Source organism: Mauremys reevesii, linkage group 10, assembly GCF_016161935.1.
Source record: "Mauremys reevesii isolate NIE-2019 linkage group 10, ASM1616193v1, whole genome shotgun sequence".
Taxonomy (NCBI): domain Eukaryota; kingdom Metazoa; phylum Chordata; order Testudines; family Geoemydidae; genus Mauremys; species Mauremys reevesii.
The window spans coordinates 70,905,936-70,922,615 of record NC_052632.1 but is presented as its reverse complement, the minus strand read 5'-3'; the positions used below and the strand labels follow the sequence as shown (position 1 = coordinate 70,922,615).

The 16,680-nt window shown below is 41.5% G+C and overlaps 1 long non-coding RNA gene across 2 annotated transcripts in view; it reads right to left on the bottom strand.

Annotated features, from left to right (window-relative positions):
• Nucleotides 1-5,878: 5,878 nt before the first annotated feature.
• The window catches only part of LOC120373891, a 62,591-nt gene continuing 51,789 nt past the window's right edge, over nt 5,879-16,680 (bottom strand). The window contains exons 2-4 of one of the 2 annotated variants that reach the window (XR_005585790.1): nt 9,430-9,535; nt 7,292-7,445; nt 5,879-6,035 (exon numbers count right to left, since the gene is read on the bottom strand). This is a non-coding gene — a long non-coding RNA (uncharacterized LOC120373891). The remainder of the gene's footprint in view (nt 6,036-7,291; nt 7,446-9,429; nt 9,536-16,680) is intronic. The other variant, XR_005585791.1, reaches the window with a different exon arrangement.

The window sequence follows — 16,680 nt, the reverse complement described above, 5'->3', positions numbered from 1 at the left end:
AATTCTTTGCATCAGTCTTCACTGCAGAGAATGTGAGGGAGATTCCCAAACCTGAGCCATTCTTTTTAGGTGACAAATCTGAGGAACTGTCCTAGATTGGGGTGTCATTAGAGGAGGTTTTGGAACAAATTGATAAACTAAACAGTAATAAGTCACCAGGACCAGATGCTATTCACCCAAGAGTTCTGAAGGAACTCAAATGTGAAATTGCAGGACTAACAACTATTGTCTGTAACCTACCATTTAAACCAGCTTCTGTACCAAATGACTGGAGGATAGCTAAATATGACACCAATTTTTAAAAAGGTTCCAGAGTCAACCCCTGCAATTACAGGCCAGCAAACCTGACTTCGGTATCAGTCAAACTGGTTGAAACCATAGTAAAGAACAAAATTGTCAGACACATAGATGAACATAACTTGTTGGGGAAGAGTCAACATGGTTTTTGTAAAGGGAAATTGTGCCTCAGCACTCTACCAGAATTCTTTGAGAGGGTCAACAAGCATGTGGACAAGTGGGATCCAGTGGATATAGTGTACTTAGATTTTCAGAAAGCCTTTGACAAGGTCCCTCACCAAAGGCTCTTAAGCAAAGTAAATGGTCACGGGAAGAGGGAAGATTCTCTCATGGATTGGTAACTGGTTAAAAGATAGGAAAACAAAGGGTAGGAATAAATGGTCAGTTTTCAGAATGGAGAGAGGTAAATAGTGGTGTCCCCCAGGGATCTGTACTGGGCCCAGTCCTAGTCAACATATTCATCAACGATCTGGAAAAAGGGGTAAGCAGTGAGGTGGCAAAATTTGCAGATGATACAAATCTACTCAAGATAGTTAAGTCCCAAGCAGACTGCTAAAATCTACAAAAGGATCTCTCAAAACTGGGTGCCTGGGCAACAAAATGGCAGATGAAATTCAATGTTGATAAATGCAAAGTAATGCACATTGGAGAACATAATCCCAGCTATACATATAAAATGATGGGGTCTAAATTAGCTGTGACCACTCACAAAAGAGATCTTAAAGTCATTGTGGATAGTTCTCTGAATGTGCATCAGCAGTCGAAAAAGTGAACAGAATGTTGCAAATCATTAAGAAAGGGATAGATAAGACAAGAAATATCATATTGCCTCTATATAAATCCATGGCACACCCACATCTCGAATACTGTGTGCAGATGCGGTTGCCCCATCTCAAAAAAAGTTATATTGGACTTGGAAAACGTTCAGAAAAGGGCAACAAAAATGATTAGGGGTATGGAACAGCTACTGCATGAGGAGAGATTAATAAAACTGGGACTTTTCAGCTTGGAAAAAGAGACTATTAAGGGTTTTTTTGATAGAGGTCTATAAAATCATGACTGGTGTGGAGAAAGTAAATAAGGAAGTGTTATTTACTCCTCCTCATAACACAAGAACTAGGGGCCACCAAATGAAATTAATAGGCAGCAGGTTTAAAACAAACAAAAGGAAGTATTTTTTTCACACAATGCACAATTAACCTGTGGAACTCCTTGCCAGAGGATGTTGTGAAGGCCAACACTAAAACAAGGTTCAAAAAAGAACTAGATAAATTCATGGAGGGTAGGTCCATCAATGGCTATTAGCCGGGATGGGCAGGGATGGTGTCCCTAGCCTGTTTACCAGAAGCTGAGAATGGCCCACAGGGGATGGATCACTTGATGATAACCCGTTCTGTTCATTCCCTCTGGGGCACCTGGCATTGGCCAATGTCGGAAGACAGGATACTGGCCTAGATGAAACTTTGGTCTGACCCAATATGGCCGTTCCTATGTTCTTACATTGAGATTAATGGGAATCTTTCCACTGATTCCAGTGGTCTTTGACCATGCTCTATAAGTGTTTCTCTAATTCACTATTCACTATTATAGGCCCTGATTCAGAAAAGTACTAAAGCATGTGCTTAACTTTAAGCATATGCTTCAGCGCTTGCCTGAATCAGGTCCATATTCATTAATGAAAGAAGGGAGGGGACTGGTACTGTATTTCAAGGAATATTTACTTTTCTCCTTGGGCTGCAATGTGAAAATGTATTCTTGTCTCTATCAGGCTAGTTAGTGGCACATATATGGAATCTTTGACTTCTAAACTTAAAAACTTCCCAGTTAAGTTTTCTGGGTTCTAACATCCTAATTCCCTGGAAGGCAGCACTTTGAGTTACCAAAACTCAAATAAATATATTTAAATAACTAAAATAATTACTAAGTTCCTCATTATTTCTTTTAGAAAAAATACTTGTAAGATTGTCAAGGACTTATAAAATGTATCGTTAATTACCCTGAGCCATATCACACCATCAATTTTTAAGCAGACCTATTAAAATGTCCAGTTTTGCTTAAAAACAATGGGGCAATATGGCCCAATGTTTATTTCATCATGTAGTAAAAATAAAAGTATCCCCTCCCTATTTCACACCAACACAATGAATTTTGGGGGGTTAAGTTGAGCAATACCTATTCAAGTCAATAAGAATTATGCAAATAAAACCTTGTACAAGGCTTTGAAAAGTTATACCTGAAGGCTTAATGCATATCTTGTAAAGAATATAATTGACCCTCTACATATTTTCTTATTACAATTACATCAAATATTTTATTGAAGTCATACCAGTTGAAGTTAGCATTTCCTTCTTATTTATTTGTGTTATAATAGCACCTACAGGTCAACCATGACCAGGGCCCCATTGTGCAGTAACTCCCTGCTCAAGATAGCTGACAATCTAAATACATGAAGTTGAAGGACGGGAGAGAGGGGAAGAAAAAGAAAGGATTATCATCCTGATTTTACATATGGGGAATTGAGGCATAGTGAGATCAAGTGACTTGTCCACGTTCAAACAAGAAGTCTGTGGCAGAACTGGAAATTGAACTCAGATCCTGAATCCCAGTCTAGTGTCTTAAACATAAGACTCTCCATCTTCCACCAGAAACTAAGCGAGGTCAGGTTTGGTCAGTAGTTGCATAGTAGTCCCTGGGAAATCCACTGTGTCACACGGAGTGGTGTTACCTGGTATTTGCAATGCTGCTGAAGAAGCAGAGCACACGACATAAATCCCAGGTCATAGCAACTTATGTAAAAACTACCATGCACTTTTTACGGTAGAAGTATGTTCACCATGGTGTCATAACTATATGGAAACTACAGGTGGAATTTGGTTATGTCAATATGCCTACCCACACCCTATAATCATTTATAAACACATAGCTCCAAATTGCAAAACACTGAATGCAATTTGATTAGATTTGGTATAGAATCATAGAATATCAGGGTTGGAAGGGACCTCAGGAGATCATCTAGTCCAACCCCCTGCTCAAAGCAGGACAAATTCCTAGACAGTTTTTTTTTCTTTTAAACCACTGTTGCCTAAATGGCCCCCTCAAGGATTGAACTCACAACCCTGGGTTTAGCAGACCAATGCTCAAACCACTGAGCTATCCCTTTCTCCCCATGTTTCACTTCCTGTCATTAGCAACTGCAGTGGCTGTGGTTGTTCCTTTGTTCCCTAGAGGTGACTGCATTTTAATGATATGGAAGATAATTCCTGTATCCATGGTTTCTAAAGCATTTTGGAACCTAAAGTAATCTAAAGATTACTCTGTTATTAAGAAAAGCTCATTTAACTGAAAACTTCCTCCTATTTCTCATTCAGCTACCTAGCACATCTTGAATTTCAACCAGATTGAAAACTCACTGTTTCCTTCTTACAAGTTTGTGCAGCACCCAGCACAATAAGGTCTTGGTTCTTGAATGGAGCCCCTGACACTACTGAAATAAAAATACAGATGCAAAAGAAATGCAAGTCATTATTAAGAATGTCATAATGTAAACGGGCCAAATCCCTCTCCAGTGTAACTTCATTAGCTTCAATCAATTGCGCAGTTTATAATAAATTAGTCATTCTTCTAAGTGCAGGCAAGTTGTTGTAGTTTAAATTTAGAAAAAAGTATCACATTTATTCAGTTGGGAGGTGGGAAGAAAAAAAAGCATTAGTGCCCTTCTCTAACCTTATCAAGTGATATACAAAAAACACAGACATATGTCTGGGGGTGGCAGTTGGTAGAATGTAGGCTGTGCTGAGTATTTTACTGGATTTGTAGAAACCTCAGGTCGCTAGGCACTTGTAATCCTGTAAGAATTACGCTTGGCTTTTGCTCCAATTAACGCAAAAGGTATTTTTTTGGAGCTTCAGTAGTGCAGAAGCTGATGTATTTTGCTGGATCAGGTTCTAGCCAGAGAAATAGGCTAGATTCCAAAGGATTTGGAAACAAACAGTTCAAGTTGAGAATTGTGTAAACATTGGAACCCAGTTTCTAAAATTAATGCCAACTATGACGACTGCAGAAACATGTGGAACAGATATATGGGCACACACGCATCTCCAGAAGCCTGCGAAAACAATGGGCTACAACATAAACCAATAATACTTCTACGTGAAGCCAAAAATAATCTTTTGCATTTCTGGACCTTATCAAAAACAGGAGATGATAGTGGCTGAGAGAACCAGGCCAGGTAGGCTATTCCATGTGTACAGGGTGACACGGAAGAAAGCCTATGGAGTGTTGTGGGAGAAGCAGACAAAAAGCAGTAGGGAGTAATGAGACTGGCCTCAGTGGTGGAGTGGAGGGGGAGGTGTTGGAAGAATGTGATTAAACCTGAATATTTTATGGCCTAATGCTCCTCTGTGGGCTACTCCTTCACTGAAGCAAGGAAACCACGTTTGGTGTCATTGTTTTCCAATCAGAGAAACCAGAGTTGGCAAGGGAAAGGGGGCTCAACCCTCAACTTTTACATCCATGAAATCATAGCTCTGCCCTCCTTTGCTTGGAAGCTTTGTTCCTGTGCATTGCCTCCCAGTTCTGCCCCACTAGTCTCCCATCTCCAAAAACTCTCCACCACCAGAGACAGTTAAGAGGATGCATTGATTCAGCTCATACCCAGGCTTTACCTCCTAATAGTGATACTTCTCTCTGTAGCTGCTCCGGGCTGCTGCATCTTCCCCCAGTGGTGAACTTTCTGCCACTGAGATCTATGCCAGAGACCATGAGCTGAATCTGCCCTAGCATTTCTTAGGATGCAAACTAGTTTAACTAAACCAAAAATAGCCGATGGCAATTCAAGTGGCAAAATATCCACTACCTAAGACATTTCATCCTAGGTGGGCAAGCACCAAAGAACATAGGGAGCAAGATATTACTATAATACGCAGTGGCAGAGAAGATGAACCAAGTGACTCAACGGCTCATTTCCATCTCTAACTACTACGAGCCAGTTTTTTCAAACGATAGACTATTCATACGGCCAGAGACTTTTTTTCGGTAACTCGTTAAAGTAAATTCCCTGTGGCAAAATGTAAGGTAATTGCCCTTCCAGCAGACGGTTAACTGCATTGCAAAAGCACTACTATCAAAAGACTACATTTTCGTTGTGCTAGTCAAGTCCTAAGGTTTAGGACTATTTTTCTGGTCAATATATTGGCTTTATTTTTTAATGCATGCTGCAAAGATTTACACAATGGCGTGAATGTTTTCTCCTAACATATGTTCAGTGCTTTACTGCTCTATCTTAAGCAATTTGCTGACAATCATTTTCTGCAAAGTGAGCTGTGAGTTTGGAACAAAGAACTGCCATCCTGACAGGCATCTTCACTCCCTTGTCCGCCTTTCTCTACTGACTAAAATGGTTCAACTTTATTCCACGGTCAACAGGAAGCCAGGAAGCTTTAGGGGAGAGAAACAATGTGGGGAGACTGATGATGAATTGATTTGGAAAAACTCCAGCAGAATTGAAACATTTCTTTATTATTAACATGAAACGGTGAAAAATATCTATAGAAAAAAAAGACTAAGAATTCCCCATGGGGAGATCTGAAACAATGAGACCAAAACAGAGGATCTGAGGATTCATGGCTTGGAGCAGGCAGGAAATACCCAGGTGACTTTCAAAGCTAAGAATGCTCTTCATTGAGACAGCTTCGGAGAATTCTTCAAGTAAATGATTCAGAGGACTCAGCTAGAAGAGGCTGACATGATACAAAATAAAGGAAAAAGAAGTCAAGGGACCAACATGCAATGATGAATTGAGCTGGATTTGAAAATGGAAATCTGTTACAATCCTCAGGGATACTTGAACTACTTAGGAAGTTTCAGTAAAGAATAAGGGATTCATCAGGAACAACTGGGCGATATTTTCCATCCAAAGCCGTAAGCTTTCCAAGACATTTTAAGTTTAAATTAATTGTATCAACACTTGCAAAAGCGGAGTGGGTTTTTTGTTTGTTTGCTTTTTAAATATAAGGGAAGAAGATAATTTTAGGTTTACTTGGGCCTACCACATCTCAGGGGGCAGGACTTGATTTCTCAAGGTCCCTTCCAGGCCTACATTTCTCTGATTCAGATTTTGTCACAGAATTCTTAAAATGATTACAAAAATAAGAGAGAAACATAGAAGAGGTTGTCTTTTGAGTGTGTGTGTGTAGATTAATATTATAATAAATAAAAATAAGTAATGCAAGATATGCAGAGATCTAGAAGCTTCTGGGCCAGACCTCCTTCTCTCTTTCCTGCTGAAAGCTGAAAAAAACCTTACTCAGAAAAGTGAAAAAAGGAAAAAAAAACAAACAAACTAGGGACTGTCTGAATATCTTCTGAATATCTGCTCACCTTTCACCTAGTGCAAAAGTAAAGTTATTTCAAAAAATACAAAATATATAACAACAAAAATAAAAAGATATAGTAGTAGTTGCAGTACAACACACAAAGGTCAGCCTATGAAAAAAGGTACCACCCTCACCTTTCCATGGAACAAATTTGGGCATAGGAGGAAGAATTTCTTAAATAAATAAAGTGATAATCCACCCAGGGGGCAGGGATACACACCCATCCTTCTATTCTCCGCTCACCCTGCCTACACCTACGAAAGCTGTCATGCATTAGAACTGTGTAATATATCATATCTCTTAAAGAACTGGGATATTTTGTAACTTTGTAATCAAACTGCTTTTAACATTTTACATTTACTTCTTGTTTTATTGGTTTTAAATAAAAGGTCTTGTTTGACTAAACTTTGTCTCAGTGTAATTCCTGTTATACCCCAATCTCCTTGTATTAAATTCTGTGAAGCCTGATTCAAGATGAACTTTTATCTTCTGATCACACATATTGGCGAGCCATACCCATATTATTAATATCTATTAATTACTAACATTCTTAATTAATTAGAAAATTAATTATTAAATAAAACTAAATTAAGTGGATAAATTCCACTGTCCCTACTAACCCTCCCCAAATCAGGCAACAAGGTGAGACAGAAGGGCCTTCTCTGATAAAGAAGGAAAAGGAAAAGTACTAATAGATAAAACAGGGCTTGGCCTCTCTTCTATTCTTCACACTGCCCTGCCTTCACAGCATACTCTCCTCCTTCTCTCCGTAACCTAGGATTAAAAAAAAGATGTTGGGTATCTTTAGGATATAGAAGTGAAATATATATGTTTTAAGACCAGGACCACAAGGCCAAATTAGGCCTTAGGATAAGTTAGCTATGTTATAAAGATAATATGCTTGCACTGAGAGGGGACCCTGATGAGAATGAGAAGTTGAGAAGGGTGGGAATAAACCTTTTCAACCAATAATAAATCTGCTGAGTTTGTGTCTATGTCTGTGACATGCTGATGTTTTGCAAGTAACTGGTGGGTTTGGGTAATAATATCCACGAGAGATCAGTGGGCATCACAAGATGACCATTGGTAGCTGAGGTGAAATCTTAGAGACTTAATTAAGGTAACTGCCTCTTACTATGGTGATAAGGGGACATGCATGTAATGAGAACTAAATGAGTTAGCCAATGAAAAACTGAGCACCCCAAAAGTAGTGTGGTGTGGAAGCTCAAATAAGGAAAAGGGGTTAACACTTTCATACATATTTATGAACCACAGTGGGCATCAGTGTGATACATTATAAAAGCTGTATCCCAACCTGCGTGCCGTGGGGGTGGGGGAAATGGAGATACCAGGATGACAACCACTGATGATGACGACAATGACTAACACTTTGGATTTTTCTGCAAGGCATGGTGTGAGTAATGCAAATACTATGCGTTTTATATCAGTCTTTTGCTCCTTTACCAGATTGCAGTGTGTGTGTATTGTTGTTTGGTTGGTTAATAAAAAGTAATTACTATAGAAAGAGCACTATGTAGTCTGTGTGCGCACCATGGTATTCCCCTTCTATTGATAGCCTCCCTGCTGGAGTCAATCTTGGGGGGGGGCACTGAACTCTCACAGATTAAAGTAGGTATAAACCCTCACCATTGGTTAAAGTAACCGATAACTATAGACATGGCTACATCACCAACAACAACAACTTCTGAGATTTCCTTTTTGCTCTCCTCCTCTAACCTCTCCACCTGCCACCAGTGATTCCATTCCCACCCTTCTCAACCTCTCACTCTCAGAGTCCCCTCTCAGTGCAAACATGTTTGATCTCTTTGGTCTTAATATAACCCCCTCTCCCAACCCCATCTCGCCCCACTCTTAAACTATTGTCCATCCTTTCTTTCATCCATCTCAAGACTCCTCAGATGCTCTTTCCAACCACCATCTTGAGTTCCTTTCCTCCATTTCCATCTTTGAACCTTTCCAACCTGGCTTCTACCCTCCTCTAAAACAGTTCACTCTCCCAAGATCTCTAGTGACCTTTTCCTGCCTAAATGGTGGGGCCCATATTTCATTCTCCATCCTCCTCAACCATTCGTGACCCGAGACATTATCTACCATGAGAAATCCTGAAACACTGGTGTCCTACTGATTTAAAAAGTCTTAAAAAGGCTTCCAGGCAGTAGGATTTTTCCCAGCCCAATAGTGCTTCTCTTCCATACATGAAACCAAGTCTTACTTGTTTCTCCCTCCTCTCTAAACTAAATAGGGCTAATTTTTTCAGTTTCTCCAATATGGAAGACTTTCCATTCCTCTCATCCATTTCATGGCCCTTTTCTATATCCTTTATGTTCTGAGAGGAGGCCATCAAAACTGATCACATCATTGAAGGGAGCCGTCACATATATGTTCAGGGTAATTCTCTGTCCCTTCATGTAATCTAGCAATTGTTTGTTGGATTTAACTCTCACAGTGCATGGAGCTGATCCACTAACTTCAGTGGATCCATTGGCACACAACCAGTTCTCACACACACTTGTAATTGAAGCAGCCATGCTGTGAACTGATGTAGAATTTAACCATGACATTTATGTTCGCAGCATACACATAGAAGTTAGATAAAAACATACAGTGCTCTTGCTTGAAAGCTGCAACATAAGGAAATAAAGTACTGTTCATCCAGAATGATAAACAAGAACCCAAAGAGAGAGAGCAAACACAAGCGTGCACAGGCTGCTCCCTAAAACAGAGAAATATGACTCACCCAGCCTGCCGAGAGGAAGGTGATCTGCAAAGTCATTGCTGCTGGACCCAGATTGCATGCTTCCCTACAGAGCCTGTTAGCGTCCAACCAGGAGCAGGAGAAACTCCTGAAATTTAAAGTGACAACCTACAATATACCACACAGACACGTGTTTAAGCCAGGATTGCATCTGCCCCTCTGACCTCCTGCTCACTAATTTCCACAGGTTATGTGGAAAAGCCTGATTGAGCATTTGTTTCATCCTCACATTACTTTTCGGCACACTTATTTATTAGGGCAGGAGGGAGGCAGGTGCAAAGAAATTTATGCCTCAGCACAGAAGAGAAGGGGGCGGGGGCAGGAAACTGTGTCCTCCATATGAACAAGCTACTGCAGCACATTATCAAAATAAGGTAATCAGAATGTCCCCTTGATCTCAGTGCATTAGCAGGACTTCAGAAGTGACACGACCCCGAGTGCAGGATTTAGCAGGGTCCGGTGGGGAATCCAAGCTGTCAGCTTAGATTTGCTCCCTGTGAGCAGCGAGTCCCCATGGTCACTTCTGAAGCTTTTAAAGCTGAATTTTCAATTACTGAAGCTTATTTGAAGATTTCAAGTATTCAAATACACTTTTGTAATTGAAAGAAAGAAGGCTGTTTAAGATAATGCATTCCTCCTCACCCACATACTAAGTACCTGGTTTGTGTGTACCTGCATTTCAGCTAAGCAATGACATCCCTCCAAATCCTACCTGCTGTTTTTGTTTGTTTCAGAGTTTATTGTTCTGCTTCTATCTGAACTTAACTTGATGCCAAACCAGTAAAAGAGACAACAGTATAAAACACATTTGATGTCTAGATTACATTATGTCTGTATGTGTCTCTTCATTATTTACTATGCTCTTGTCTTGCATTTAGTTGCTTCTGCAAACTTGGAAATCTCATTTTTCATGGCAATTGGCCAAAGCCATTGTAACTTACCAAGGTTCCAGCAACCTACACCTGCTACTATCAGCAAGCTCTCATTGACTTGAAAACCATTTTCTTGGTTTCCAGCCCATTAGCCAATTACCATTCTCATTTGCCAAAACACCTCTTAGTCCAGTTACATGCCTTTGATGTAGAATGAACTAAGTATACTGGAGTGGATATATTTCCAGTTCTTCCAATTTCTGAAGAATCCCTTATAATGTTGTTATTGAAATCCATTTTTTGAATATGTCTCCTCTCCCCCCCTACTCCGCCCCCAAATACTGCAGGAGTCAAAGCGATTATGAAATTATCCTCTTTTCTATCATGGATGCCTATCTACTATCGTCATACAACTTTGATATACAGCATCTATACATCATGGCTTGATTTGTATACTAGAGGGTTGCACACTTCATTTTTTCTGTAGGTCAAGGTCATTGCACACACTGGGGGCTCCTTGCATCCCTCCATTCTCCCCTAGAAGCTCCCTATGTGGCTCTCTACCATCCCCCTCTATTTCGTATTCCCTGCAACACCCACATCCCCATGTCTATGTCTCATGTTCTTCTCCCCACTCCATACCAGCAACTATGTTTCTCTCTCTCGTCTCTTTTCTCCCATGCCATTGTACTAGGTTCCTCCCATACTCGGAGCTCTGTGTCCTCCCAATACCAAGAAACCCCATTCTCCCCCATATCAGAGGGTCTAAGTGTCATCATTCACCGTCACCCCCATTGCCTTAGCGGCAGTGGCCAGTGCTTTTTAGGTTTTGGAACAGGATAGACTTGGTAGAAATGACTAAGGACCAAATCCCAAAAACTTTTACTTGCACAACTAATCTTTATTCGTGGTAAATAGCATCATTTGGGGTCTAATCACGCTGAGCAAAGGGTAGGCAGAACTGGAACCTAGATTAGGAATGCTGAGATCCAGATCCAGAGGGGCCAGAAAAACAGCTCAGAAAGCAGGTCAGAGCTGGGAGCAGAGTCACAGAGACACGGCCCAGGGAGAGAGCAGATCCTGTGTTGGGAGCAGAGCTGCAGCCACAGAGCCAGAGACACAGCCCAGGGAGAGCAGATCCTGTGCTGGGAGCAGAGCTGCAGCCACAGAGCCAGGTGATGAGCAACTGGGGCCAGCCAAAGGGGAACCTTGGGCAAAGGGCCCAGTGCAGAAAGATACCCCAGCCAAGGGTCCTTGCAGGCCAGACTGGGAGGGGGATCTTAACCCGACAGGGGGCTGATGCTGGGAAGAAGGGTCCCACCACCCAAAGCCCGGAGATGTGTGGCCACCACCATTGCAAGTATCCAACCTGCAGCATCCCTGCAGCACTGCCAGGGCCTGAGGAGGAGACCTGGGACCTACAAGGAACAGACTGTGAAGTGCCCTGATGTCCAGAGACACTGTTTGTAATGTTCCCTGCCACAGAGCAGGGTGATGTTTTCCTTTAACCTTTCCCATTTTTCCTTATTTTTTATTAATTAATTGTTAATTGAACTTGTATTTGCTTTGAATTGTGTGAAATGATCAGTGGGTCAGGGAGGTGCCCAGTGCAGAGAGAGTACCCCAGAGTGGGGACACTCTAGCCCCTCTCCTAGGTGACCACAGCAGGGTTGGGGGTTGAGCCCCCCAGGAATCCTGGGCCCAGCCTTGTCGGGGTTGCGAGGACTCTGCCAGACAGGAGAGTGGAAGGGAGTCCTTGAGGGCAGGAAGGCCTTTGGGAAAAGGAAGTGGGAGCGAGGACTCAGATCCTTTCACTAGCCCACTTCACTGGGGTAGTGCAGAAGCCAGGAAAGTTCCCCACAATCGCGGGACCATTCCCCCACTTACATATAGTAGGGTGTTGCTGGGTCACCTGAGCTTGCTCTTTCTATTCTTGGTTTCTAAGATCATTCATTTATCACTATGACTTCGGCAAATCTACTTGTTGTGTGGATTTATTAAAAGCATTTGAGGTTCACAATAACGGTGCAACTTCTATTAAGGGAGATTTTTTCTCTGAACCTGTTATAAATTCTAAGCATTTACTGCACATTCTGAAAAAATGCCTTTGCTAAAAAGAACACTGTGATACATGGGGGGAGGAGTGGCTCCCTTTGATGGATACCCAGCCAGCCAGCTAGCTAGCTGTAAAATCCCTCTTGGTCACTTCTCTGCTTGCTTTACTTGTAAAGGGTTAACAAGCCAACAGATAAAAGAAAAGGAGTGAGCACCTGACCAAAAGAGCCAATGGGAAGGTAGAACTTTTTAAAATTGGGAAAGAAACTTTCCCTTTGTCAGTTGTTCTCTGGGCTGCAGGGATGGAGCAGCAATGCTGTGTAAGGCTTGAACCAGGTATGAAAATTCATCTTCCATACCTAGAAGAAATTATTTGAATAGAGGATGTTTAGACAGACACAATCAGGTTTATTTTTTATTTTGGCTTGTGGATCTCCACTGTACTAACCCCAGATGCTTTTGTTTGCTTGTAACCTTTAAGCTGAATCCCCAGGAAAGCTATTTTGGGTGCTTGATTTTTGGAATTGCTCTTTTAAAATCTAGTAAAAGCCTAAGTTCCAGAAGTAATTTTTTTCCTTTTTGTTTTTAATAAAATTTACCTTTTTTAAGAACAGGATTGGATTTTTGGTGTCGTCAGAGGTTTGGACATGTTGTTTGATTAGCAGATAGAAAACAAAGGAAATTAGCTGTGGCTTTCTCAGCTCTTCCCCAGAGGTGGGGTGAAAGGTCTTGAGGATACCCGATAGGGAGGAATTCCAAAGTGCTCCTTCCTGGGTTCAAAGGGTGGGTGTTGCATTTGGGTGGTGGCAGCATTTACCAAGCCACGGTTAGAGAAAAGCTGTAACCTTGGGGGGTTAATACAAGCCTGGAGTGGCATGTATTATTTTTTAGAATCCTTGCAGGCCCCTACCTTCTAAACTCAGAGTGACCGGGAGTGGGGATTCAGCCCTGACAAACACACAGACCAATTATTACACAAAATATTCAGCACAGAGCTGCCTGCTGTGCTATTAATGTTAACTATGCTGAATTGTTCTATGTATTTGTTGTTCCATTCACTGATTTAAGCTCCTTAACTACCAATTAATTGTAGATCATGGCCACAACTTAATAAATATCTATGTAATGTGCCAATTACATGGACAAATTTCATTTTATTCATTGTGCCTAGAATGTATTAAAGACGAGTCATATAGCTAACCAACTGTACAGTCAAAATAGACATTTGCTAATTTTTCCTCTGTATAAACTTTGTGAACTCTCCAACAGAAATTAAAAATAGCAAAGCATTTTTGATCAGCAAGCAAGCAAAAAACCAAAAGCTGCATAGAGGTGAAACAAACAGTAGAATATGAGGAATAATGAGGACCGAACAATAGTTAAGTGTATGACGAACAGTTGCAAACCTGTAAAATATGCATAGAGAATCTCAAAGATGCACATCCACCACATTTAGAGAGAGGCCTGAACCACAACACCCAACCTAAATCCCAAATTTAGGAAAGATCAATACCCAATTTTGCATCTCCAGCCAACAGAAAAAACCATTGGAAAGGTCAGCTCTTGTCAGCTGTTACCACTGATACCCCCTATGCTCTGAGAGGCAGTATGGCCCAAGTGGGTAGAGCACTAGACTGGGACTCCAGACACTTAGGACCTAGGGTCATTCCTGATTCTCTCACTCAACTGCTGTGTGACCTCAGGCAAATCACTTCACCTCTCTGGCCCTGTTTCCTCTCCCACTCTGTGTCTATTTAGATTATAGGCTCTTAAGAGCAGTGACTGTCTCTTACTATGTGTTCGTACAGTGACTAGCACCCTGGAACCTTGACCTCAGTTGGGGCTTGGGGGCACTAATAATAATGTTCAGAGCCACCTTTTTGGGGCCTCCCTGAACTTGGGGGAAAATCAGGCCTGATTTTAATACGTTAAGTTTCTGGCTTTTTTGCTCAAGGAGGTGATCAGCTTGGACTTACAAGTTTATCACTAGGGTTGGAAGATAGACAACGATTTTCATTCCCTTCCCCCTTCCATTCTCCCCCTCTCCCCCCTCCAAAAAAATAAATCCACAGGTTATTCACAGACCCTTCAGAATAACTGTGGTCTGAAAATAACAGCCAAAGCAAGACCCAGATCACTGCACAGTTGTAGGGAGCAACTCCACCCATGCTACTGCCAACAGCATTCAAAGACCTGAAAAAATGCTGGCCAGCTGGCCGCCTGAAGCTGAGCCAGCTACTCTGCTGAGGCAGCAGAATGTAGAAAGGAAAGCCACCTTTCAGGAAGATCCACATTGCTGGCTCCTGAATGTGTTGATACCAAAGGCCCAGAGGGCCACTTTGGCCATGACCCAACCACTTTTTGGCCCACCACAGCCCAGTTCAGGAGAGGTGATCTGGCAGTGCCAAAGCCAGAAGGGGGTTGGGCAGGAGAGAGCAGTGAGAGGGCCCCACCTGCTTGGCGTACAGACAGTCCATCTGGCCAGAGCGGCAAGCCAGGCCAGCCCAGCAGAACAGGAGCTGCTGCAGGGTAGGATCACTTTCCAGCTCCCCTGTGAGCCTCCCACCCCTGGGGACTAAAGTGATCTTGAGTCTGTGGAGGTAGGAGGAAGCTGCATACAACCCCAAACACCTAGCTCCACTCCCCCCATTTGGCTGAAGCAACTAACCAAATAGTGAACCTCCTGTTCACTTCTCTCTCCTGCTCCTGTTCCCAAGGCTTGTCTTCCTTCTGCGCCATTCAGGGATCTGGGAAGCAGGGTAAATGTGCGGAGAGGTAGATAATAGAAATTACAGCCAAGTAATCTGTTTGATATCACTCAGGGAAGTCTCAGAACGAGGATTCAGGGAGGGAAAGGTTTGGCAAAAAAACACAGCTAATTTGGGACCTGCGGCAGGAAGAGCTGGTCATACATAATGAATTTACTGGAAGTCTTTCAGGGCAGTCATGCCAGGGTACTATGAGACAGCATCCTAGTCCCACAGGTTCCTCAATTTTTATCAACACGGCTTCCAGCAGTAAGAGTGGGATGGCGTGATGCTACTACAATTACTCTTCCTACTCCTAGTACGTTAATGGCATCATTGATCAAAGAATTTCTCAAGAACAACAAGGGCTTAGATTTTCCAGATGCTTTCAGACCAAAAAGGGAACGATGCTTCCAAGGTTAGAATGCAAAAGAACTGGAGGGAGGTAGAGCAGTCAGTGCTCAGCACCAGTGTTACTAATTGTTCTGAAATCATCTCAAATCATTGTTTCTCAAATAGATCAATATGCCTTCTTCTGTACAGAAAATTTTGGGAGGTATTTTCAAGACATTCAGCATTGATCCAACTCTTCTCCCATTGAAGTCAGGGTTTGTCTGCACGCATAAATTGTATCAGTTTAACTTAAACTGGTTAAAAAGTCATGTAGTTAAACTAGAATCCCTGGATGGACACACATTTATAAAAAATTGGTTGCATCAGTTTACATACCTGAATTTACACATCAAAGATAAATTGATAAACCAGGTTTAAGCTGATTTAAGAGTGTCCACACACAAAGTCGGTCATTAACTAAATCATTTTTTAAAAAAAACAAAATCACACTTCTATTTAAACCAGTGCAACTTTGTGTCTGGACCAGGCCTAAATGGGAGTTTTACTCATGATTTCAATAGGAACCAAATCAGGTCAGTGCCAAGAGCTTTTGAAAATCTCACCGATTTTCACTGTTAGCAGATGGACAGAAGTTCAAAGGTTGGCTGAGCTCATACTTATTTACAGCCGGTGCTGAGGCCCAGCTCCTGCTCTAGTCACAGTGAATACACAAAGGACTGTTTCAGTTTTAATAGACCTCTTTTTGAAGTATTTATTCAAAGTATAACCTCTTACATTACTAAAACACAAGCACAACTAAAAAATAGTAGCTAAACCCCTGCAATATAGCAGAAAGACACAGAACAATTGTTTCAATTAACCCACGGAGAAGCGGGACTGAAGTTTATTTTCTAGTACTTTGTCCTATCCATTTTTAATGCATCCCAAATAATACGGCTTCTGTAAACTTCCTGAAGAAATTATGTAACCAATGGATCTCACTATAAGCAAGTTTTCCAAAGATTCAGCCCAGTCTACATTTTATTTCTTTGGTTTCATCCACTATTCTGTTTCATGACCCATGAGGCCAGCTTGACATTTACAAGATACCATTATGTCTTCAAGTTATCAAACAATTTTGAATGATTGTTATGGACAAAAACAAAGATGCATGAAAAAAAGCACTTAAGAATATAGAGTAAGGAAAGAATGAACTTTCTCATAAT